The sequence below is a fragment of the Protopterus annectens genome, chromosome 13.part0, assembly GCF_019279795.1.
Source record: "Protopterus annectens isolate FY-2018-M chromosome 13.part0, PAN1.0, whole genome shotgun sequence".
Taxonomy (NCBI): domain Eukaryota; kingdom Metazoa; phylum Chordata; order Ceratodontiformes; family Protopteridae; genus Protopterus; species Protopterus annectens.
The window spans coordinates 849,442,411-849,468,486 of NC_056747.1; positions in this window are offsets into that span (position 1 = coordinate 849,442,411).

The window sequence follows — 26,076 nt, forward strand, 5'->3', positions numbered from 1 at the left end:
TGGGAGGTGGCAGTGGCTCCCCACTTGTGTAACTTGTAATTATCCTTGGAGGAGGAAGGTGGTGGTCACTGCTCATTTGTGCAGCATGTAAACATGCTGGCACATTGGATGTGGCTGTGGTTCTCCACTTGTGTAACATATAACCATCCTGGGAGGATGGACATGGTGGTGGCTCCCTTCCTGTGCAACATTTATCCATCCTGGGAGGAGGAGGTCTTTGGTGGATCCCCACTTGTGTAATATATAACCATTGTGGGAGGAGGGAGGTGGCTGTGGCTCCACTATAACCATGGTGGTAGGAGGGAGGTGGTGGTAGCTCCCCAGTTGTGTAAAATGTAACCATTCTGAAAGGAAGAAAGTGGCTGTGGTTACCACTTGTGTAAGATGTAACTACCCTGGGAGGAGGGAGGTAGTGGTGGCTCCTCAAATGTGTAACATGTAATCAGAGGATCATCATAGGATTATAGGATCATAGGAAGTTACTTGGCTAATGGCCTTAGGGCCCTTACAAGCCTAGCCAAGTTCCACGATCAGCACCTATTGTCCCTGTCCAAGATGGACACAGGTGGAACCCCTGGGGTGAATTTATGGTTACTCATCCAGTCGTCCTCATTGTGTTTGAAGAGGGCCAATGAGGTGCTCTGTTTGACATGAAGCGGAAGTCTGTTCCAAAGGTGTGGCAACCTCTGGGAGACAAATCTATCCCTCCAGCAGGTTCTATTAATGTCACATACCAGGTTAAGTTCTTTACAGCGAGTACACCATGTACCATTGACTTGCGGATATGCAGCATTTCCAATAAAGCAGGTTCAGAGATTGCCTGATATGCAAGGTAGAGATCACCTTTGAGTAGTCTGTATGAAAGATAATAAAGTGACAGTAATTTCAAATGATCCACATAGGAGAGCTGCTGAAGACCTTGAATTTTCCTTGTGAGGAACCTTTGTGGTCTCTCCAATTGCTGCAGTTGCTTGGAAAGGTACATACCACAAGGGGCATTGTACTCAATCATTGGCCTGATGAGGGAAGAGTACAGGGAGATTATAACTTCTTTTTTTCTGGAGGCAATGCCCTTACTTATGAGATGAGCAGTATAGAAATCCCTTTTTACCACTGTGGAGACATAGTGATCAAATGTAAGGTTGCTATCAACCTGGGTGCCCACGTCTCTCACCACTGAGTGCACACTTAGGGTGTTGCTATTGATGTGGATGTGGTACTTAGCAGAAACATTGCTCTTATGGAAAGGGATGATAATACATTTATTTGCATGGAGTTTAAGGGCATGACTTTGGCACCATTCATTTGTTTGTGTAAGACCGTTTTGTAGGGTGTAGGATGTTGAAATCATTTGGAGATTCTATGACCATTCCCAATTTGTAGTCATCAGCAAACTTTCTCAGCCACAGACCTTTAGTTTTTGCTTGTGCTTTGGAGAAATAGATTCTAAACAGTGGAGGTCCCAGGACTGATCCTTGTGGAACACAACTGTTTACAAGTCTACTGTTGGAGGTGGACTCCCCTATTTTAACTATATCAGTGAGCCAGTTAGCGACCCATCTAATGATACAAGGGTTGATACATATCTGGGTGAGTTTGTTAATGATGCCTGAGTGGGGGATATTGTGAAAAGCCTTGGCTAAGTCTAGGTAGGCTGTATGCACAGATTTCCTCTCATCCAGGGCCTTGGTGGCTGTCTTGAAGAAGTCCAGCAGGTTTAACAGGCGTGATCTTCCTTTGAAAAATCCAAACTGAGTAGGGTCCAGTGTTTGGAGATTACCTATATCTTTGTTGATAAGGTCAATGATGACTTTTTCCATGGCCTTGCAGATAAGGCTAGTCAGGCTAATAGGTCTACAGTTCCCGGGGTGAGTTGAAGCACCACCTTTGTGCAAGGGGATAATGGTGGCCATTTTCCATTCAGTTGGGAAGAAGCCGGTGCTTAAACTTTGACTGAAAAGAGTACCCAATGGTGTTGCTAATTCTTGTTCGAGCCCATGTAGGATGCAGCTTGGGATGTTATCAGGTCCCATAGATGCTGCGTTTTTAGCCCTTGAAAGGGCGTTTATGACCTGCTCTTTAGAGATACAAGGTAGGGGACAGGTGGTAGGGATGTCATGAGATACATGTGGTGGGGACAGGGGAGTGAAGTTTTCACAGAACCTGTCAGCTTACAGGTTAGCTATGTCCACAGGCTCAGTATATGTGGTATCATTAACTACCAGTTCAGCACAAAGCTGGGCATTTCCTTTTAGGTTATGGATGTAACTAAATAATGCCTTATGGTTGTCCTTAGTCGAAGAAGCTAATTTGGATTTGTAGTTTGCTTTGGAGGTCTTCATAAGAAGTATTATTTGCTTGTTTAAGCTGAGGAGGGAGTGTTTCCTGTTTAGGGCTTGCTCCCTGCATGGACACAGCAATTTCTTCCTCTTATTGTAAAGCCCCTTAATGGCAGTTGTCCACCAGGCAATTTTGCTTTTCTTGAGGAGCTTGCTTTGGTCCTATCAAGTACAGCAGAGTCAACACAGTTATACAGGTGTTTGTATAAAGCAGTGGTGTAGAACTCAGCATAATTACCATTTCCGTTTGAGGGGGGAGGTGCAGTGAAGCTATTTATACAATCCCATAAGAGGTTATAATTTGCTTTAGAGATGTTTTTTAGTTTATTTGCTGCTGGGGGGGGGGGTCGGGTGTGATAGGTACTTCGAATGTGACTGATTTGTGGTCAGATCTCATCAGGGAAGACCTCAAAGTGGGGGTGCTACAATGGTCCTCCATATTGGTAAGCACCAGGTACGGGATGTTGTCATCCCTTGTGGAGGTGTCAACCAGCTGGTACAGGGAAATGGAGTTAAGGAAGTCCAGAAATCTTTGGGCAAGTGAGTTTTAGCACAAGTAATTTATCCAATCAATGGATGGGTAGTTAAAGTCACCCCCAAAACCATGGTGTTTGGATGTATCATGATAGACTCAAGTAGATCCAAATAGGCAGAATGGGTGTCCCGATTCACGGTGGGGGTCCTGTAGCTGGCAATGACTTGAATAGGTGTCCTATTAACAGTTAATTACACCTGAAGCATCTCCAGGGAATCATACTGTTTAACCAGTCTGGAGGTGTATTTATTTATAATGAATATTGATACACCGCCTCCTTTAGTTTTCACACCTTCAGTTTATAGTCTGAGTGTGTGGAAGTTGATGTAACCCGGTATAGCTGTAGTGCTCTCAACAGCCTTGAGCAAGGTCTCTGTGATTGCACAAATATCTGTGCATTCTAAGGTGAGGACTGCTTCCAGTGAGTGTAGTTTCATGTTAAGACTCCTAGCATTTAGCAGCATAAATTGTAGCTATCTTGGGAGGAGGGAGGTTGTGGTAGGTCCCAACTTGTTTAACATGTAACCATCATGGAAGGAGGGTGGTGGTGGTGGACCCCTTCTTGTGTAACATGTAATCATCCTTGCAGGAGGGAAGTGGCAGTGGTTCCCCACTTGTATAACATGTAACCATTCTGGGAAGTAGGAGGTTGTGGTGACTCCCCATTTGTTTAACATGTGACCATCTTGTGAGGCTAGAGGTGACTTTGGCTTCTAATTCATGTAACATATAACCATCCTTGGAGGCAGAAGATGGCCCTGGCTGCCCACTTGTGTAATATGTACCCATCTTGGGAGGACTGACCTGGCTCTGGCTCGGTTTCCCTTTGAAAGGTTGAAAATCAACGTACCGAATGGCCCTTTGTGCGAACCGGAATGACAAAAATCATCAGTCTGATCTGCACCGAAGTTCGAAAATCAGCAAATCGAAAACCAGATTCGCCCCCCTACACCCTCCATGTGGGGGGCTGCACCCCCACACCCCCCCTACTTTATTATTCTAACTCCAAGGTTGCACTACAGTGTGGAAAGGGTCCACTTCCCAATCCCCATTATAGTGCACCTCTCACCAAAAATGCCAAATCTGCAGTGAGTGAATGTTACTGTGCATTTGCTCATTGCACATTCGATGCATTTTGATTTCAGCCTTCCAAAAACTTGAAAAAGTCCTTTCAGACTTTTGTTTTTCACACATGTGCATTACACACATGTAAAGGTAAACCCTCTGGCTCCCCTATCATGTAAAATGTAACTATTGTGGGTGGCAGGAAGTGGCTGTGGCTCTCCATTTTTTGTAAAATGGAACCATCCTGGGAGGAACGAGGTAGGGGTTGCTCCCCATTTGTTTAACCTGTAACCATCCTGGGAGGAGGGAGTTGGTGGTGGATCCCCACTTCTGTAGCATGTAACTATCCCGGGAGGAGGGAGGTGGGTGTGCCTCCTGACTTCTGTAATATGTATCCATCCTCAGAGTAGGGAGGTAGTGGTAGCTCCCCAGTTGTACAACATGTAACCATCTTAGGAGGAGTGAGATGGTGGTCACTCTCCACTTGTCTAACATGTAACCATCAAGGGAGGAAGGAAGTGACTGTGGATCACCACTTGGGTAATATACAATCATTGTGGGCAGAGGGAGGTGGCTGTGGCTCCCAAGATGTGTAACATGCAACCATCCTGGGAGGTGGGATGTGGTGGTGGCTCCCCTCTTGTGTAAAATGTAACCTTCATAGAAGGATACAGATGTGGTGGCTCCACACTTTTGGAATGTGTAAGCAATGTGGGAGGAGGGAGGTACCAGTGGCTCCCCACTTGGATAACTGTAACCATCCTGGGCTTAAGGAGGTGGTCATGGTTTCCACTTGTATAACATGTAACCATCATTGGAGGAGGGATGTGGGGATGACTCCTCACCTGTGTATCATGAAACTATCCTTGGAGAGGTTAAGTGGATCTGGCTTCCTATTTGTGTAACATGTAATCATCATAGGAGGATGTAGATGGCAGTGGCTCTCCACTTGCGTAACATGTACTCATCCTGAAAGTATGTACATGGTGGTGGCTCCACACTTGTATAATGTGACCATCTTGTGAGGATTGAGGTGGCTTTGGCTTCCAACTTGTGTAACATATAACCATCCTTGGAGGTTGGAGATGCCCGTCCCACTTGTGCATCATGTGGCCATCCTGGGAGGGTTGACATTGCTCTGGCTCCCTTCTTATGTAACATGTAACTATTCCAGGAGGTGGGAGGTGGCACTGGCTTTCCACTTGTGTAACATGTAACTATCCTGGGTGGAGGGAGGTGGGTGTGACTCCTCACTTTTTTAACATGTTACTCTGCTGGGAGGAGGGAGGTGGTTGAGGCTCGCCTCTGTGTAATGCGTGTCCATCTTGTGAGGATGGAGGTGGTTTTGGCTTCCTACTCATGCATCCTATAATCATCCTTGGAGGTGGGAGATGGACATGACTCCCCAGTTGTATAACATGTACCTATCCAGGGATGCATGACTCTGGTTCCCCTCTTTTGTAACATTTAACTATTGTGGGAGGTGCTGCGGTTCCCCACTTTTGTAGAATGGAACCAACCTGGGAGGAGGGAATTAGTGGTTGCTTCCCCATTTGTTTAACTTGTGACCATCCTGGGAAGCCAGAGTTGGCAGTGGATCCCCACTTTGTAACATGTAACTATCGTGGGAGAAGGGAGGTGGTTGTGGCTCCACACTTATGCAATATGTAACCATCCTGGGAGTAGGGAGGTGGTGATAGCACCCAGTTGTGAAATATGTAACCATTCTAGGAGGAGGGAGGTGATGGTGGCTCCCCACTTGTATAACATGGAGCCATCATGGTAGGAGGGAGGTGACTGTGGCTCAACACTTGGTTAACATGTAATAATCATGGGAGGAGGGAGGTGGCTGTAGCTCCTCAGTTGTGTAATGTACAGCCATCCTGGGATGCGGGATGTGATGGTGGCTCCCCTCTTGTATACTATGTAGCCATCATAGGATGATGTAGATGTGGTGGCTCCTCACTTGTGGAACATGTAACCATTGTGGGAGGAGGGAGGTATCGGTGGCTCCCCACTTGGGTAACATGTAACCATTCTTGGAGGAAGGTGGTGGCAGTGGCTTCCCACTTGTGTAAAATATACCCATCCTGAAACTATGGAAGTGACAGTAGATGCCCACTTGTGCAACATGTGACCATCCTTGATGGAGGGAGGTTGTTGTTGCATCCCATTTGTGCAACACGTCGCTATCATGGGAAGAGGGAGGTGGCTGTGGGTCCCACTTGTGTATCATGTATCCATCCTGGGAGGAGGGAGAAGGGTGTGCTCATCAGTTGCATAACATGTGATGATCAATTGAGGAGGGAGGTGGTGGTGGATCCCCATTAGGGTAACATGTAGAGGGGCCGTTAAGTGCTACACCCAATTACTATGGACCTGGCAAGAATAGACTACAACAGTGCAAGCATACCAGCTGAAGAAGTTGTCTTACATAGCTACACTTCCTACCACAAATGAACACTTAAATAGCTTCAAATAGCTGCAGGAGTTAGGTTGTTGGGGCTCAAAATGCAATGGTAAGATTACCTATTGGACTTGAATGCTGGCACAGTTCCTACTACTTGGCTGTCACTGTAGAAGGAACATATTGCCTAATTAGGCACAGTTGACAGAAAAAAATGATTTGTAAGTAGGTGATATGAATGTCATACTGACCAGTGTGATGTTCAGATATGTTCAGAAAAACGAAAAGTAATGTCTACATTGATTATTTGATAGTTAATCAGTTTTGGCAGTTAGGCCATAAGTTGTGGCAATAAAACTGGACATACTCAGGGTGTTACGGTAAGTGAGGTGTGTGGGCAGATAAACTAAAAGAGCTGCTGCATCAGATCACTTGTGCTGCTTTTTCTCAAGTACAATTTCAAAGGCTTAGCTAAGGCATTGTGGCCTGAATACTTCTGGCCAGTCCACAGTCATGGGAACATGTACTGAATACTTTGAGTAAGCTGGCCTTCTGCCTCTGTGTAGGTATTTCTATTAGAAAAAGATCTGGAATAACAGAGTCCAAGTGGCTATAGCTACTTCAGCAGTACATTGTTGGTGGAAATTAAGATGTTTTGAAAAAGTAAAGCCATGTGAATTTGTTGCATGCTCCATCTCCTTATGTGAATTATTGTAATTCCTGTGTGACTTGAACTGGGTACGTTGAGTTATGTTTGCTGTTCAGGGGCCAATCATTGTGCACATGTCATATTACAATAGCAGGCTTCACTGTTTAAATGAATTATTATTGTTCCTACTTGGCTTACACAGGCATGTTATGTTTACTGTTTATAGGAAACGCTTATGTTCACACTATACTACAAAAGGAGGCTTGTACTGGGCATGTTGTTTTTGAGGGCAATCGTTGTGCTCATGCCATATTATAAAAGCAAGCTTTACTGTTACCAAGGTGCTCCATTAGTGTGCTGAAGGCCTTGCAAGAATATCTCCACAGTTTACCACTATGATAGAATCTGGAAATAGTTAAATACTTCCCTGCTTCAGTAGCCCCTTTCTCATACACTATGAGAATGACTACAAGAGCTGGTGTGCCTCAGGTTTTTGTGAGAAATTCCTGACTACAACTACAGTCATTCTGAATTACAGAAGAACTCAATAATGCAGGTAAAAATGTGGTTATCTTCTATACCTTGTTATAAAGATTTGAAATTTGAGTGACATAAGTGTGAGTCTGTAGTGGTTCCCCTCCAATAATACCTTAAGCAAATCTTCCACAGAAGATGGGAAGACTGACAAAGATAATTGCTCTCAGTGAGGATTTTGCCATCAGCATGAGGGCAAAGATCCTGAGACATTGGCTAACTGTGCTAGTCAGCAAATAGATGTTAGACTCCAACCAAAGCAGGCTCTATATTCCCAGATTACTCACTGCTAGAGATCTTATTGTAGTCAAAGAAAATGCTATATAGTCATACTAAATATATTCGTCATGAAGATATATATGCTTATGACCATCACTATATTTCACTGGGGTCTACTTCACATCACCTAAAACCCATTTGACTGACTTTCATTTCACCAAGACCAAATCACGTAATGTGCCAAAATACTGAAAACTCATTTGACTGAATCTCATTTCACTGAAAGCTTACAATACTAAACTTCAAAAGACTAAACCTTAAACCATAAACAAACATACTCACAACAATAATAACTACCTCTTTCCAGAACTTAAAAACTGCTTACTTATCCTCTTAACAGAAACTGGACAATGTAAAACCAAACTGAGTGAGGGGCTATCCCCCCCGACTTCCCCATGTGGGGAGTGTGCCCTCCAACTATATATATATATATATATATATATATATATATATATATATCTACTAACTCCAGGATCACACGACATTGGAGAATAGGGCATATACATTTTACTCACCTTACAGTACTCTACACGTTGCCAGTACTGCTGGGAACACACAAAACATTAACGATATTACTTTAGATACTTCCCGTAAAAATGTAAAGAGACATACCCACATTTAGAAAAACTACAACACTACTTTCTACATGGCTATAGGTATTCTGACAGTCAGCACTGCAAGTTACAGAAATTCTTTTCATCACCAACAAGTCACAGGTAAATGGAAACCCACATCATGTCTATGGCTTACAATTCAGTGAAATGAGATTCAGTCAAATGAGTTTTCAATATTTTGAAAATTAGGTGATTTGGTCTCGGTGAAATGAAAGTCAGTCAAATGGGTTTTAGGTGATGTGAAGTAGACCCATTTCACTGATACTGCAGCCTTCCTGATGTGATGACCTGCATTGAAAATAATAGTTTTGCTTTCAAAATGGAAAGAAGTAGTATAGGAATTAAAAGAAAATAGAGCCCGTTCAGCAACAATCTCTCACATCAAACCTTTGTGTTGTAGGTGGAGCTGTTTGTCTGTCACTGGGTGGCTGAGTCCATTGACTTAGCACTGAATCGTGGCAGAGAACATCTTAAATCTGTGGTTTGACAATGACTGGTAAGGGGGTGCTTCTGCTGTAGAATACCAGTACACTTTTCTAATAGCATGTATTATACACCTTGGGAATAAGCAAGCTGTGAGATATTTACATAATACCTTCCACTAATGTCAAATAACTGCAATGGTACCGGAGAGTACAGCAATACACTGCTGCTGCACTTGTGTGCAAAGTCCCCTAATTTTGTTGTAATAAGACGGCAATGCTGCACTGCTGCTGTGATGAGGCTGCAATGCTGCACTCTTACTGCATTTGTGCACAAATTACTCAAATGCTGATGTATTGAGGCTACAGAGCTGCACTGCTGTTGCAGCACATCTGCACTAGGTGCTCTAATGCAGCTGTGATGAGACTGCAATACTACACTGCTGCTGGTGCACTTATGGACTAAGTGCTCTAATACTGCTGTGATGAGGCTGCAAGGCTGCAATGCTGTTGCTGCTCTTGTGCACTAACTGCTCTAATGCTGTTGTGATGAGGCTGTAATACTGCACTGCTACTGGTGCACTTGTGCACTAACTGCTCTAATACTGCTGTGATGAGGCTGCAATGCAGCACTTGAGTGCTAAGTGCTCTGATGTTGCTGTGATGTGGCTGCAATGCTGCACTGCTATTGTTGCACTTGTGTACTAAGTGCTACAATGCTGCTATCATGAGGTAGTGCACATCGTGTCAGTATTCTGCTTGTGAGAAGATTACATGGTACCTTACTAGGACTTTGCTATGGGACAGCATAGTAGACCATTCTTTAAACCTTGCCAAGTCTGTTCCTGATTCTTTCTGTACCGTTACATAATTTTGTGCCAATGCAAAAAAACAAAAAACAAAAAAACAAAAAAAAAACAGACTTTTCTTTCAGGCCTACTGCAAGGGCAGTTATAAAAATAGTAACATGCCAAAGCTATGGCAGGATACTATGACCCAGGACTGATTAGCAACTTGGAGACAAAAAGAGCTTCCCGGATAGGGTAACAGTGACCAACCAATGATACCTTGTCCATTCTGGCTGGGAGGAATGCAGCTTCATCATACATAGCTTTATAGGCTCATAGGATGTTACTAGGCTAATAGGTTGAGTCCTTACAAACTTAACTAATATAACCCAATTATTTCCAATATATGCCCCCTAGGGGTGTGAGGATGCCCATTGCAAACTCCTATACAAATATTGAATTAAGTCAATGGGAAGAGGAGTATGTATTACATGAACAAATGATAAGGTCCTGTTTTTTAAGTGTTTTGTGGATGATGCTTTCCTAATTTGGAAAGCAAGTCAGTCTGAGCTGGAGTTATTTGTGGATTATCTTAATGATACGAGTTTTTTAAAGTTTAAGCTCAATTCCTCAGATAAAGAAATAAGTTTTTAAGATGGTAAAAAAATGAAAACACTAGGAGAAATTGAGACTGCAATCCACAAAGAATGTTGACATTAACAGATATATTCATAAGCGAAGCATACATACCCCTCATGTATTTGGAGGCACAGTGAAGACCCAAATGCTTTGGCAAGTCAGCTGAATTCTAAAGACAATGAAAGCTTGGCACAGAAGAAAGAGTTTGCCCATGCGTTTGAAATCAGAGGTTATGATGTTGGTTTCCTGGAATAAACAATTATACTTTCTCCCTTAGAGAAATGAAAGCAAGGCCCTATTTTAACCCCCCACCTACAGGTATATAACAGCTTATATCAAAAGAATGCATTAGATATGTTACAACATTTAGTAGAAGAACACAGGAAGTGAAGGAAGTGATAAAGAAAATTTGGGGAATTTTGGGAAGTATGCCTGAATTAGGTGCACTTATTGGTAAGGGTCCAAACTTCACCTATAGGAATTGTAGTAATCTCAAGAACAGGCTCTGTTATAAAGAAATGAGTTTTTTCGAGAAGACAGACAGAAACAAGGGGCCTTCCCATGCTATAGCTGCATATGCTGCAAATTTATACTTACCGATAACACTTTTGAACATCCTAGAACTAGGAAGAAATATATTTTTAACCTATTTGCTACCTGTAACACCATCAATATTATATACTTAGCAACTAGTGCATTATGTGCTGCATTTTATGTGGGTAAGTTCAGCCATAAGCTGGAAGAAGGTATCAGAGAACATCGCTCAGAGATGCGTAGGAATAACTCTTCTAAAGCCTTGGCCAAGCACATAATTGAATGTGGCCATTACCATATATTTAAATTTAGAGTTATAGACCAATTTATTAGGAATATTAGAGGGGGAGATCTTATTAATTTATTAGAGTGTAGAGAGTATGAATGGATAGTAGGGTTGTAAGGTGATATCATACCGGGTTTGAATACATCAGTAAGCATCAAGACGATATTGGCTAAAAAATAAATTGCATATTAAATTTACTATTAAACTTTCAAGAAGCTATGAGCATTTCCAAGACTGAGTATTTATTTTGTTTCTTGAACTGTTTTCCTGAGACTTGGTTTACTGCATTTTTGATTCATTTGTTGCTAAATGCAAAAGAGTAACTGGGTAAGACAGCGATTCAGGTCATAGCCTGCTATAGGTCCCCAACCATGTCCCAAGACTCACGTTCCACATTCCTAAGCACCCTGGAGAATATTAGGGTCCAACCTAACACTCTCTAGATGACTTCAGCTACCCCTCCATTAACTGGGAAAACTACTCATTTACCAATATACTTGCCCAATGTTTCCTTTAGTTAATTAATCCGAATGCCCCGGACCAGCTCATTCTTACCCCCACTAGAGGTAGCAACATCCTTGACCTGGTCATTACCTGGTCATTACTAACATGGGCGACCATTGCTCTACACCAATAGTCAGCTCCCCCCTGGTTGGATCCGACCACAAACTAATCACCTTGGAAATCACATCCCCCCCCCCCCCCCCCCCACACACACACACAAAGGTAACCACCATGAAAAACTTCTCCAAAGCTAATTTTGGGCTCCTAAAAACAGAGGTTTTAAATTTAAATTATTTGATTGGTAATTAACAGGATTCAATCATTCAATTTATGTATGGTATAAAAGATGGGTGGTTCTTGTGAAGCATGTAATTGATTTTGTGTTTGTTATCTGATGAAGATATTCGAAAACGCATTTTGTTGGTCACAAGTGTTATTAAATCAACCTTTCAAAGCTCAGGAGTTTCTTTGGATTATTTTTGACATTGTGTACGCTCCAGGGTCTCATACTCTGATTTGGTCCCCAGAGTGAACCTTGTTTGCTTTTGATACCATTCCCCACTCAGGAATCATAGAAAAACTCACTAAGCTAGGCATCAACCCCTATATAACTAGATAGGTTGCAAACTGGCTCACAGATAGAACCTACAGTGTGAAAGTAGCTGACTCCAAGTCAGACTGCCGACTAGTCACAAGTGGAATCCCACAGGGTTCGGTCCTAGGTCCTCTCCTGTTTGGTATCTACTTCTCTAAAGTCCAAACCAACATGAAGGGACTCTGGCTGACAAAGTGTGCAGACGATTGCAAGTTGGGAGCTATTATTAACTCCCCAAGTGATGTTGACATCCTACAGAATGGCCTCACTGAGACCAACGACTGGTGTCAGAACCATGGCCTTAAGCTCAATGCTAAAAAATGTGTCATCATCCCCTTTGGGAAAAACCTGATTCCCACAAATGACCACATTGATGATAGTCCACTGAACACATAAGGTGTTATAAGAGATCTGTGAACACAGGTTGACAGTAACCTCTCTTTTAATCACCACATTGCCACTGTGGTCAGAAAATCCTTCTATGTGGTACATCTCATTACTAAGGGTTTTGCATCCAGGAAGAAAGAGGTCATTGTCTCCCTCTACTCTTCCCTAATTAGGCCAGTCATGGAGTACAATGCCCCATTTGACACATACCTCACTAGACACCTGCAACAACTGGAGAGGCCACAAAAGTACCTCACAAAGAAGACCCAAGGCCTTAAACACTTGTCCTGTATGGACAGACTAAAAAAACTCCAACTATTCTCTGTTTCATATCACCTACTTAGAGGCGATCTCTGCTTGACTTACAAAGCCATGTCTGACCCAGCTCTGTTAGAAATGCTACATCTAAAGAAATCCCAATCCCTCTGCACTACACGCTCCAGAGACCTCAACCTCATTACCACAATTAACAGAACATGCTGGAGGGACAGGTTCATAACCCAGAGATTGCCCATGCTATGCTGTAGACTTCCCATACATGTCAAGTAGAGCACCTTGCTGACCCTCTTCAAGACAAATCTTGATGAGTAGATGGTACACAGAAAATTCACCCCAGGATAACTCCGGTGGCTCTACTCAACACAGGCACTGGGAACTAAGGTCCAGTGGCACTATGCCAGGGTAATCTTATGGCAAGGCTTGTAAAGGCCCTTGGGACATTAGCCTAGTACATACCTATGAACCTATTTTAAAAATATGTGCATGCAAGCCCACTTGCACGTATGTGCTTGTGTGTATATTTAAAAATATATATATATATATATCTGTATAATGGATGGGTGTGTGTGTGTGTTGGGTGGTGATCTGCCTCTGTACAGTGCAACATATTTTTTTTGGGGTGGGGGTTCTGGTCCTTTTTTGTTGACATCATTATCAACCCAATTGAGTTTACCTAGTTAGTTTTGTTAATATAACAACAAGCTAGCAAGTCCACACACTGAAATCTTGATGATGTGTAATCTCAAATAAATACAAAAATCAGATGTTGTTAACTCTGCCATTGTAGGTTGGAAAGAGTCCCAGGATTATACTTCCTACCTGGTTAACTGAAGACAATAAATAAAAATTAGTTAACAAAGGCAGCAGTAACTAATACCCCCTAAATATGGTACAGCACCTTGAACACCCAGGAATGCACTGTCATAGAGAAAGGGAATAAGCCTGGTCTCTGTGTAACAGACTGTTCCATCAGACTGTTCTCTTCCATCTGTGACAGTGGTTCATTAGCTGGGATTTGTCATCTTGAGGGATACTCAATGAAAGAAACCTGATTACATACCTCTTCAGTCATTGTCCTTTGAGTAGAACTACTGCACCCATTTTTTCTTGTCATGGCAGAACCAGAGTACTTTGATTATCTTGGGAAGCTGAGAGTCTGAAACCCAGCCAATGGACTACTGTATATAAGACATGTTATAGGAAATAATATGTGTGTTATAGGGTATCGTATAGAGTTTGCATTTTAAAAAAAAAAAAAGAAGACATGCATACAGGATGCGCAAATTAATAAGAATCAAAATTAACAAGAAGTGTTCTTAGAAAAAATGTCGAACAGTGCTTGTACAGGGTGGAAATGGTGAATGAAGAGAATCAAGGTACTGAGTAATGTCGACCACTGGTAGTAATAATAAGCATAAAAAGTAAAATACGGGAAAATAAAAATTATTGTGAAGGTAGACATTCATAAAGAGATCAGGAGAATGTGGCCATTCAGGAGTACATTTTAATGGAATCTTCAGCAGTCAAGACTGGAAAAAAGTCAGTGAAAGTACTTAGAGTATTTTAGAAGGTGAATAAGAATTAAAAAAATGGAAAAAAGAATGATAAAGATTTTAGAGAATAAAATAAGAATGAACGTTTGTCTTAAATGCCAGTAAGCTTAAACCTAGATAAATGAGAAGTATGGGCTAAGAGGTCATTGAGAAAGCATATTTTTCTTTACTGTATGTCAAGTTAGGTTTGGAACAATATAGAAATATCCAAAAGGAATAATAAGGCTTGTGTTACCACGTGGGTGTCTCTCCTTTCTGATGTATTTGAACATTTGTGTTCTCTGCACATGCCAACATTTTAGAAACTGAGTTTTCTGGCAATATAAGTAAATATAAATCATTTGCATTGGCTGGGGGAATGGTTTGCCCTGTGAGATCTGAAGCTTTAGTAAGAAATATCCCACATCAGATAGAAGTTCTAAGTGAGCATGATTATTAATTTAAGAAGTTTTAAACAAAATTCAAAGATGGTGACAGTGGTATGTGCAACTAAAAGTAGAACTTTTTACTGAGAACCACTAAATACTGCAAAATCCTGCAAACTATTGCAAATTTCTAACAGAAATTGGTAGCTGAAGTGCCTATGACATCCAGAAGGTCAATAAAGAAGAGAAAAGGTGAAGTAAAATCGAAATTAAATGTGAAAATTCCAAACGAGACAGAAAGCGGTGTGGAGCAGAGGTAGAAAAAAACAGATGATAATAACAGCTGGAGAAGAAAATTCCTTGGCCACATTAGAAAGAAAGATTGACCATGGCAGTCTGAGATTTTTAAGATGTGTGTTCCATTGGAGTACATAGAAAGATATAAAAGTGTTCAGGAAATAGAAGATGTTTAAAGCAGGCATTCAAAGAAAATAACTAGTATGCAAAATGCTGGAAAGAACATGCAAATACAAACAAACAAAAATAGCGAACAGAAAATAAAATCTGAACAGCTCATAGGAAATGGCTAAACTTGAGAACAGGTCATGCAGAGACAACTTGAGGTTTGCATGAGTAACGGAACAACTTGAAGAGAAGGAATGTAAAGACTTTATGAGAAAATGGCATAGCACACAGACTGCACTTTCTATTGCTGATATTAAAACAAAAAGAGCACACAGAGTAAATAATTTTCATTTGAGACTGAGAAAGCAGCTAAGACCTATATTGCTTAAACTGCTGACATACCAGCTAAAAGAAAAAAGTGTTTTACTTTTGCAGAGACAAAGTTGGATACACAAGAGTCTATATGGATAAAGACTTTTCTCTAGATATATGAACTAACAGAAATGCTTTTCTTCATTCAATAAGATTCTGCAGAGAAATTAAACGTTATTTCAAGTTATTGTATCCTATACATCTTCAAGTCTTCTACCAACTTGGAATAAAAATCAACAAAGATTCTTGAGAGGCATGAGATGAACTGACAACAAAGAAGAAGAAGAAGTAGATCAGGGAGACAGGTATGAAAAGAACAACTAACAAGTCAACAAATGCAGAACAGGAAACTATGGAGACTTCTGTGGAAAGATTTCTTACAAAGTCATTTCCAAACAAAAATGATGGATAAAACAATGGAAATGAAAGAAATATGTTTGATATTACCAAATGTAAGCTGCAGTCTGAATTATACTTCTAAATCATTGGAATTAGTAAGTACCAGACACTTGCCTGTGTAGTTAACCAGTCTTACCCTTTAAAAAATAGACACAATGTTGGAGATATCTAATGAAGTTAAAAAAGAAGAGTTAAAAATGTGGACCATTTTGTAGGAATGAGTAAGCTGCAGGACTGGAGGTGGAATTTAAAGTGACAAATATATTAAATGAAGGAAGGTGGGTAATAAGGTTTGATGTCTGGCAGTACAAGAAGTGAGGGACAGCTTAAAAAATAAGATAATTATATTGATGGTGTTCTCCTGGCCAGATGAGTAAATCAGTGTTTGGATCAGATTAGAAAGGGGTAGGAGAAGCTTTCTTCTGCAGTCTTTACAGAGTGTTAACTATATTACTTTGAAAAAAATATGTATATAGATAATATGTTATTTATATTGGTAAGGATAGCATTGTATGTTGATTTAATGAAAACAACAGGCACAGGCTGATTGAAATAGTCTATATAGGATCAGTTTGCAATAGAAATACAAAGAATATATGTACATAGAATAAAATATAAGGTTTATTATGTTACAGTCTGACTTATTATTCTGGAGGATTAATGGGATGGTGGACGGCAATAAAAAGGACATAGTGCCAATATATATTTCCAAAAGTATTGTAAAGATAACAGTGACACAAGAAAGATACTTGAAACATAAAGAACATGAATGTTTTGTAAAGAAAAGTGGGAATTATGGTTTCTTTGCTGGAATAGGAGGAGAGCAAACAAAAGAGATCTTAATATTAATTAAATAGGTATCAGAATAAAGATGCCAGAACAAAAGAAGGATAGGCAGGCAAGAGTTTTAGTGGTAAGAAGTTGCTGACCAGGTATAAGAAACATACTAACTGCAGTATATATTCCAATGAAAACAAGAAGTTAAGATATAAAGAATATTATGACAGATGTTATAATGTTTCATTAAGAAGGTTTTTAGTGGCTACATACTGGAACACTACAGGAAATAAGACTTCTCTGGATGTCCAAATGTCATAGAGCACCTATCTAGAGTAGATACTTGTGAAATATATGTATGTATATTGGATTACTGATGGAATGAAAATAAGACAGAATAAATTGGAATATACACATGTTTCAGGGAAATATGTTTTTTAGGCAAGACCGTATAGATGTCACAGGTCAACAAAATACTGTAACATGGTGCAAACCATGAAAACGTATCCACTGATAGTTTTAGGCCACGCACCTATATAGATTAAGGTTTATAAGCAAGTAAAAGGGTATAAAAACATTGACATTGTCCAGTATTTCATCTGAAAAGGAAGTCATTTAATGATTGGGTAAATCAAACTTTAATTAAAATGTTATTAGATTTGAATCTAAGTTGTAAAGAGTTTACTAATTATTGGGATAATTGTAAATTGAAGATTAGAATGTGATCACAATGAAAGTAAATGAAATATGAAATAATGATCACAGTAGGTATATAAATGCCTTTAGAAAGTAGGGGATTTACAGAAGCAAAAAATAATAATAAGTAGAATAAAACAGGATGATGATCAGTTAAAAGAAGCTGGAAAGTCTGCACCAGAGTACTTAGAAAATATTAATTATATAGAGCAATGGTTTTAAAACAACTATTTTTACAATGACCATAGAGCACTTGCTCAACACTTGAGGCAACAAAATATTTAAAAAAATGATAACCAAAATCAGGAATTATTGGAATAGTAGAGTAAACTTTGACCTAAGAAACATTATGAATATAATCGTGAGCAACTATAGTGTACTACACAGACAAGATGTAACACACAACAAATGGCAACATATTTGAGACAGTTAGAACTTCCTTAGTTAACAAAAGTTAGAAGAGGGAGCATTACATTGAAAATAAAGGAAATTGAAATTAAAGAAGCAACACAAATCCATAAAATAAGGAAAACCATTGGAAGTGTTGGCATTCCAATAGAAGTGTGGAAATTTAAGAAACAAGATGTAATACATGCCTGAATATAACATTTTAATAATATTTTTTCTGGTTGGTAATGTGCCATTGAGTTGAAAAGAAGCAGTAGTAGTAGTAGTTATCCAGAAAAGAGTGAAAAGATTCTCTAGATCTATGGGCTGGAGGGGGGGTTGGCATAATGGTTAAGGTATTCATCTTATAATCACAAGATATAGGGTATTTGCCTTTGTACCAATACACAGACTCATTTTTATTCTGAACCATGATTGCAAAGGTTTTAAAATAATTTTAGAAAAGAAACTGGCAAAAAGACATGGCCAAAAAATAGATCTGGATTAGTGTGGGTTTATAGAAACATTTGACCACATTAAAATAACCTTTGTAATTCAAATGGATGCAATGGACAATAATAATATATTTATGACAATAGGTTTGGATGCTGAAAAAACATTTGTGGTAGTGAGTTGGGAATTTATGAAGAGATTTTTTTTTCAGGCATTTGGGGTTGCCACAAACATGGATAACATTAATAGTTAATGTATATAAAGGAGTCCAAGCTAAGGTGAAGCGTGGTGATGAGCTGTCTAAAGCACTTTGTCTTATGAGAGGAACTAGGCAGGGATGTCCACTTTCACCATTACTGTTTGCTTTATATCAGCTTTCACCATTGAAACATTAGCCAGAGATATAAGACAATCAAGTGTAATTGATATAAATGAAAAATACTAATGACAAAGTAACCCATTTTGTAGATGACATAATACTATATGCACCAATCCAGAGCATGAAATAAAAATGATATCTGATAAATTAAAATATTTTACTAGCATAGCAGGATGCAAAGTAAAAACACAACCATCACACAGGGAATGATGGAACCACACTGTAAAGTCACACAGTTTTTAATAACCGATTAATCACTTTCATCAGACACACTGACTTCATCAGAATCTGGTTACCATTACACAAACTCAAACTTTTAAATGTTCCCCCTTCCTCATCATATGACATTTGTCCAATAGAAAAATACTTCAAATTAAGATAATACAAATAATTAATACTATCAATGATTAAAACACTAAAAACAACATAACATTAGAAACAATTTATAAAAAATCTAATTTTGTAAGACATAAATCTCAAGGTGCTAGCAATAGTTACAAATTCATTAAGCCCTGGGAAAACATTAGCCCTTAATTTTAATTGTCACAGAGTTTCCCTCTCTTTAATCAAGTCTTCCCAAGGCCCGGCCCTTGGATTCTTGATTACAGTATCAATGCAAAGTAAATGAATCAAAATCAAAGGTTATAGTAATGATTTATTTCACAAAATATAGGTTCATGGATACTAACTAGGCTATTGATCTTTGATGAGCTGTGAAGATCTTTTGAAGTCTAGTCCTGCATTCCCGCAAAGTTTTAGCCGATGTAATTTAAGTAAAACTAAAATAATAAAACAAAATAAAAAAAGGTTCCAGAAATGCACACCACCAGCTCAGCGCTAATATTTAATTAATCCAAGCAAGATATTGAGCGTTTTTGTCTCATAACAAAAGAGACATCATCAGAATACATTCACTGATGAATTTAAAACATTTAAATACTACAAACAATTAGTGATGTGGCAATCACATGACTGAAACAAGTGAAATAAAGAATATCAAAATTTAAAGCAACAAAATCAGAAAGTAATAAAATTATAAATAAAATCATTCACAATATAATTTATACACAGTCAATAAAATACTACAACAGCATTAAATGTGTACCCTACTGAAAATAATGACATAAAATGTATTATATATCATTTGCTCTATCATATAAAAAAGGTCCAATGGATATAGAGCCATTTAAACCTGGAGGGAACATGGCAGCCAACTTAAACTGCCATTCCGTTTCTTTTTTCTTTAACCTATTCTTCCAATTTCCACCTCTAGGGTGTAATCTAATCATGTCTAGTATGACAAATGTAAATTTATCAAAATTATGGCAAACTTGTGCATGCTTATATAATGCATTATTAGGTTTTTTATTTTTGATATCTTTGAGATGTTCATAAATCCTATTCTTCAAGGGGCATTCCATTTTGCCCACATAGAAATGTAAACATGATACACATGTAGCCAAATATACCACTCATTTCTCATTTTCATTTGTCAAACAATTACCTTTCTGAAATATAACTTGACTATGCAATTTATTGTTCAGGGTAACCTCTCTTTCCTTATTAATATATGGAAACTGACTACACATTCCACAGGGTTTTGTGCCTGAAAGTAATAACTGTGTTGGATCTATCTTACTTTCAAGCAATTTTTTAAAATTAGCTCCTGTGCTATTTACAGACAATGGTGTTATACCCACTTCATTCAAGATGTCCTGGTTTGACCTAAAGATGTTCCAGTTAGCCCAAAATGCACCCTGAATTTCATCAGAAAGGTAATTGTACTGCAGTATGCAAGCCTTTCTGTATGACCCTTTCCTATTCTGTGCTGTCACCATATCCCTTTGAGTGATTAATCCCTCACCCAGCAATGGCTTATATACAGTCCCCCATTTATCATACACCTCATCTAACACTTAATTTATCAAGGTTCGGGGGTAACCTCTCCTGAAACAAAAGGGATATTTTTTCGAACTCTATTCTTACATCATCAAGATGAGATGTGATCCGGGCTATTCTTACCCCTTGACCTTTGATGATACTTCTTTTTTGCGTAAGTGGATGATTACTATGAAAATGTAAATATCCATTACGTTAAATGACAGATCTAAACCCCTGTGTATCATGTGAATTAAATGTGTCCAAATAAATAATCCCTTTTTTGTCATAGCTATATGTAAATTTTAAATATTCTGTAGTTTGATCCAAATATAAAATAAACTGTTCTATTTCATCTACTGGCCCATTCCACAGGATAAAGATGTCATCCAAAATCGGAATAACTTCTAATCTTACTCCAGAAGGGACTATTAACAACATATTTGGTCTCACACCCAAGTAATACAAGGTTAGCATAGACAGGGGCACAGGCAGCCCCCATCGCGACACCCTTTACCTGTTGATAATATTCCCCTTCAAAATAAAGGAAGTTATTTTCAAGTATTAAATTCATAATTTCACATACCAGGATGATTTGTTCATGTGTAAGATCTGAAAAACCAAACAACATTTCCTCAAAAAGGGCACTACCCTCATCCTTAGGTATAACAGTAAAGAGATCTTTAACATCTACTGTTAAAAAAATTAAATCCTTTTTCTATAATTCTTGCTTCAAAAGTCTTAGGAATTCACATGAATCCTTGACGAGATGTACTTTACCCAAAATATGTTGTACTGAAGAGTCCACAAACACTGCCAGTGGATGTGTTTTAGAACCACTGGCAACTACTATTGGTCTACAAGGTGGCATTGGTACATTTTTATGGATCTTGGGAATCCCAAAAAACATGGGAATAATCGGATCCTTTTTATACAAAAAAGCATATAATTCGGGATCTCTCCGCTTATCCATTACAAATTCCTCCAAATATGAGTCTATACATGCATATGCTATATTTATCTGGTTTTTAGATACTCCCACATAGGTAGAGACATCAAATAGCAATTCCTGCATCTTATTAGAATAATCTATAGATCTAAATAAAACAATACCCACACCCTTATTGGGGGTCATTATACGAATAGAGCTGTCCTTTCTTAGAGCCATTAATAGATTATACTCCTGATTAGGGAGGTTCCACGGGGCCCTTCCATTGTGCAGATGAATATCATATATATCCTCCAATACCAATTTCTCATAGGTATCTAATAAAGGGTGTAATGGGGGATTGTACATGCTCCTTTTCTTTGGCAATGCAGTATTGCCACATGCCATTATTGATGTTATATCACTTGATGTTGCTGGCAATACCTTATCTTGTTTTGTAAAAAGGATATCAAAATTTAATTTCCTAACATACAATTTCAGTGCAATAGTGCTGTCCAATAAATTTCCTTTTCTTTCTGGAACAAATTTGACCCCCTTTGATAACAAATTAAAATATTCTTTCGTAATGATTCTATCCGAATAATGATAAATAGTGAAACCCTCACTATTGAATACTATATTGTGACCTTCATTTAAATCACTTAATTGTTTCCCCCTCGATATTTGTTCTTCCTTTGGGGTTGAGGATAATAGAACTTGTTGTATTCTCCATTCTTCGTGTACCTGTGGGCCAGTCTTTGTGAAAGTCTCAACCCTTAAAAATCCTTTTGTTCATCCCTGCCATTGATGTTTTCCCTACCATTTCTAACTACCTCACTATAACTAATGATAGGCCCATCACTATCCCTCTGCAATTCAGTATTGTTCATAAAGAGTTTTCCTGTAGGGTACACTTGTTTATTTCTATACTGCTTTAAATCTCTTTTTAACTTCCGTTGTTTTTTATAGAAGATGTTATTACATCTTCTATCAACTTTATCTAAAATTTTGAAATACAATTCCTTGTACTGAGGAAATAATAAATCATCCCTAATTTTAACATCGAGTGAATCCACTTCACTTGCTGCAGCATCCTTTTGTTTCTCATAATAATACAATGTCTTTTTCACCAAAAAAGACCGAAAGCTGTTATTCCCATTAATATTGCTTGAACACGATGATACATGGGAATCTAGATCATTGGAAAATACAAAATTAAGTTGTTTAGACTTCAAGTCTACAAAACGATGATTAGAATGTTCAACTGAATTAACATTGCATTGTCCATTGTCCATTATCTTTCCCACTAGAATGCGGCCGTTTTGAGGATGAACGAACGTACCTGTTAGCAAAACTATCATTATTTTACTGTAAACCAGTTTGTATGTTAACAACCATCCATTCGTAACATGTACAAGTGTTTAAACTAACAGTACCTTCATTATTTGATGGCTGGCCACATGGTAACTAAGAATTACTGCCATTCTTCGCTGAAATTCCTCCACGTTGGGCCGAGTAAGCCTCCATGGTATTATGCTGTCCGTTAGATGACATACTCACTTCCTGTTTAGATGTAGCACCTCACTCTTCTCTAACTGAGCCAATCAGGCCACTCTCACCTTGGCAACTCTTAGAAACTTCATCATTATCCTGGAAAAATATAGTTGGTCCTCTAGGATCACAATATGTTGAAGGCAAATGTGTAGAAATGGTTTCCCTGCAGTACAATTACCTTTCTGATGAAATTAAGTGTGCATTTTGGGCTAATTGGAACATCTTTAGGACAAACCAGGACATCTTGAATAAAGTGGGTATAACACCCAGGTTTGTAAATAGTACAGGGGGTAATTTAAAAAAATTGCTTAAAAGTACGATAGCTCCAATACAGTTATTACTTTCAGGTAGAAAACCCAGTGGAATGTGTAGTCAGTGTCCATATATTAATAAGGAAAGAGAGGTTACCCTGAACAATAAATTGCATAGTCAAGTTATATTTCAAAAAGGTAATTGTTTGACAAATGAAAATGACAGATGAGTGGTATATATGGCTAGATGTGTATCATGTTTACATTTCTATGTGGGCAAAACGGAACGCCCCTTGAAGAATAAGATTTATGAACATTTCAATTATATCAAAAATAAAAACTTAATAATGCATTATATAAGAATGCACAAATTTGCCATAAGTTTGATAAATTTGAATTTGTCATACTAGATGTGATTAGATGACACCCTAGAGGTGAAAATTGGAAGAATAGGTTAAAGAAAAAAGAAACGGAATGGCAGTTTAAGTTGGCTGCCATGTTCCATCCAGGTTTAATTGACTCTATATTCATTGGACCTTTTTATACAATAGAATAAATGATTTATAATACAATTTATGCCATTATTTTCAGTAGGGTACACATTTAATGCTGCTGTAGTATTTTATTGATCATGTATAAATTATATTGTGAATGATTGTATGTATTATGTTATTACTTTCTGATTTTGTTACTTTAAATGTTGATATTCTTTATTTCACTTGTTTCAGTCATGTGATTGCTACATCACTAATTGTTTGTAGTATTTAAATGTTTTAAATTCAACAGTGAATATATTCTGATGAAGTCTCTTTTGCTATGAGACAAACATGCTCAATATCTTGCTTGGTTTAATTAAATATTAGCTCTAAGTTGGTGGTGTGCATTTCTGGAATCTTTTTTTATTTTGTTTTATAGTTTTATTTGGTCTACAATTTTACTTATGCATGAATAACCCAGAGCTGGGCAGAACATTCATTTATTACCCTTATTCATAAGGGATGAGGATGCTAACCAGGGATGAATTTCCAGTTTCAAATATAGATTTTTGTCTTAACAGAGTGAGGGAAGCACTTTTCTTTATACGTAGAGAAAGCCAGTTTCAAAGAAGAGGTATTCTCCATGATGCATATCTATCCCTCCTATGTGTTCTATTTATGTCATAGAAGAGATTAGGATCTCTTGAGTGGGTACTTATTCTATCATTTGACTTGCAGATGTGGAGTAGAGAGACAGAATAGGGTCTGTTGAAGATCTGTATGCAAGGCAGAGATTGTCCCTCAGTAGCCTGTATGATGCTAAAAAGTGGGAGTATTTGAAATGGTCAGTGTAGTTTTTAGGATTTAGGCCCTTGATTTTATTGGTAAGAAAGCATTGCGGTCATTCATTTTGTGTTAAGTTTTTGGATAGGTATATACCAAAGGGGACTTTATACACAATGACCCACCTAATAAGTACCAAATACAGTAGAATGATCATAAACCTGGAACATAATGCCATACTGTTACTAATAAGCTTCACAATGAAAAAGGCTTTCTTACAATAGTGGATACATGCTAATTGAAGGACAGTTTGTTGACCATATAAGTTCCCAGGTCCCTAACTACTGAACCAGTTTTTAGGAGTGTGCTGTCAGTGTGATAGCTACAGGGGACATCAAGTTTGCCAAAGGAGACTGTTGTACATTTTTGGCATATAGTTTTAGTCCACAGTTATCACATCAGCTATTTGTTTGGGAAAGGCCCTCTTGGAGGATCTTAGTGTCCTCTGGAGATTTTACCATAGTACTAAGTTTACAGTTATCTGGAAACTTGGTCAGACACAAATCTTTTACATTATCTTCACCCTCCAAGAAGTAAATACCAAAGAGGAGTGGCCAAGATGGAACCCTGGAGTATACCACTAGTGACAGGTCTTTTGGAGGAGGTTTAGCTGTCTACCCCAATTTCTCAGATTCTGTTTGTGAGCCATTTTGCTATCCACTTAGTTGTGTAGGGATTAACATTTAGCTGGGAGAGTTTATCAACAATACCTGAGTGCAGAATGGTGTTGAATGGTTTTGTGACGTCTAGATATATGGTGTGTACTGATTTTTTCTCATTTGGTCTTTTAGTAACCTTCTCAACAAAGTCACTTAGATTTAGTAGGCGAGATCTGCACTTGATGTAATCAAACTGGCTTGAGTCAAGAGTTTTTAAGTTACCTATGTCCTTATTTATTAATTCTATAACCTTACGGATGAGGCTGGCTAGATTTTTGGGTCTATTATTACCAAGGTGTGTTGATACATACCTTTGTGCAGAGGGATGACTGTTCGTGTCCTCCATTTGTTTGGCATAAGAGTGATATTGAACAGCCTTTGCAGGAAGTTTAACAGGTCCATTTTCAGACAGGTCAGTATGTAGCCTGGTGTTATCTGGCTCCATAGGAGATGCATTCTTGACCTTGGAAAGTACTTTGAAGACTTGTTCTTGGGAGATTCCAGGAGGTATAGATGTGTGTGCATATGATCTAAGAATATAGGGGAAGACAGGGGATGAAGTTAGAACTAACTTTCTTTACTGGATGACTGGCTATGTCCTCAAGGACTGAGTATGTGATATAATTTAGTAATATCTATTTGTAATGCTGGGCATTGTTTCAGAGGTTTCTTACATATTTATAGAAGGCTTTATAGTTGTCTTTTGCCTGAGTGGCTATTTTTACCTCATAGCTAGCTTTGGTTGATTTCATCAGGGACCAGATCTCCTCATTAAGTTTAGCAAAAGCATTTTTAACATTATGATAATTATATTTATTATTGTGTGTTCATCAGAGACCAGATCT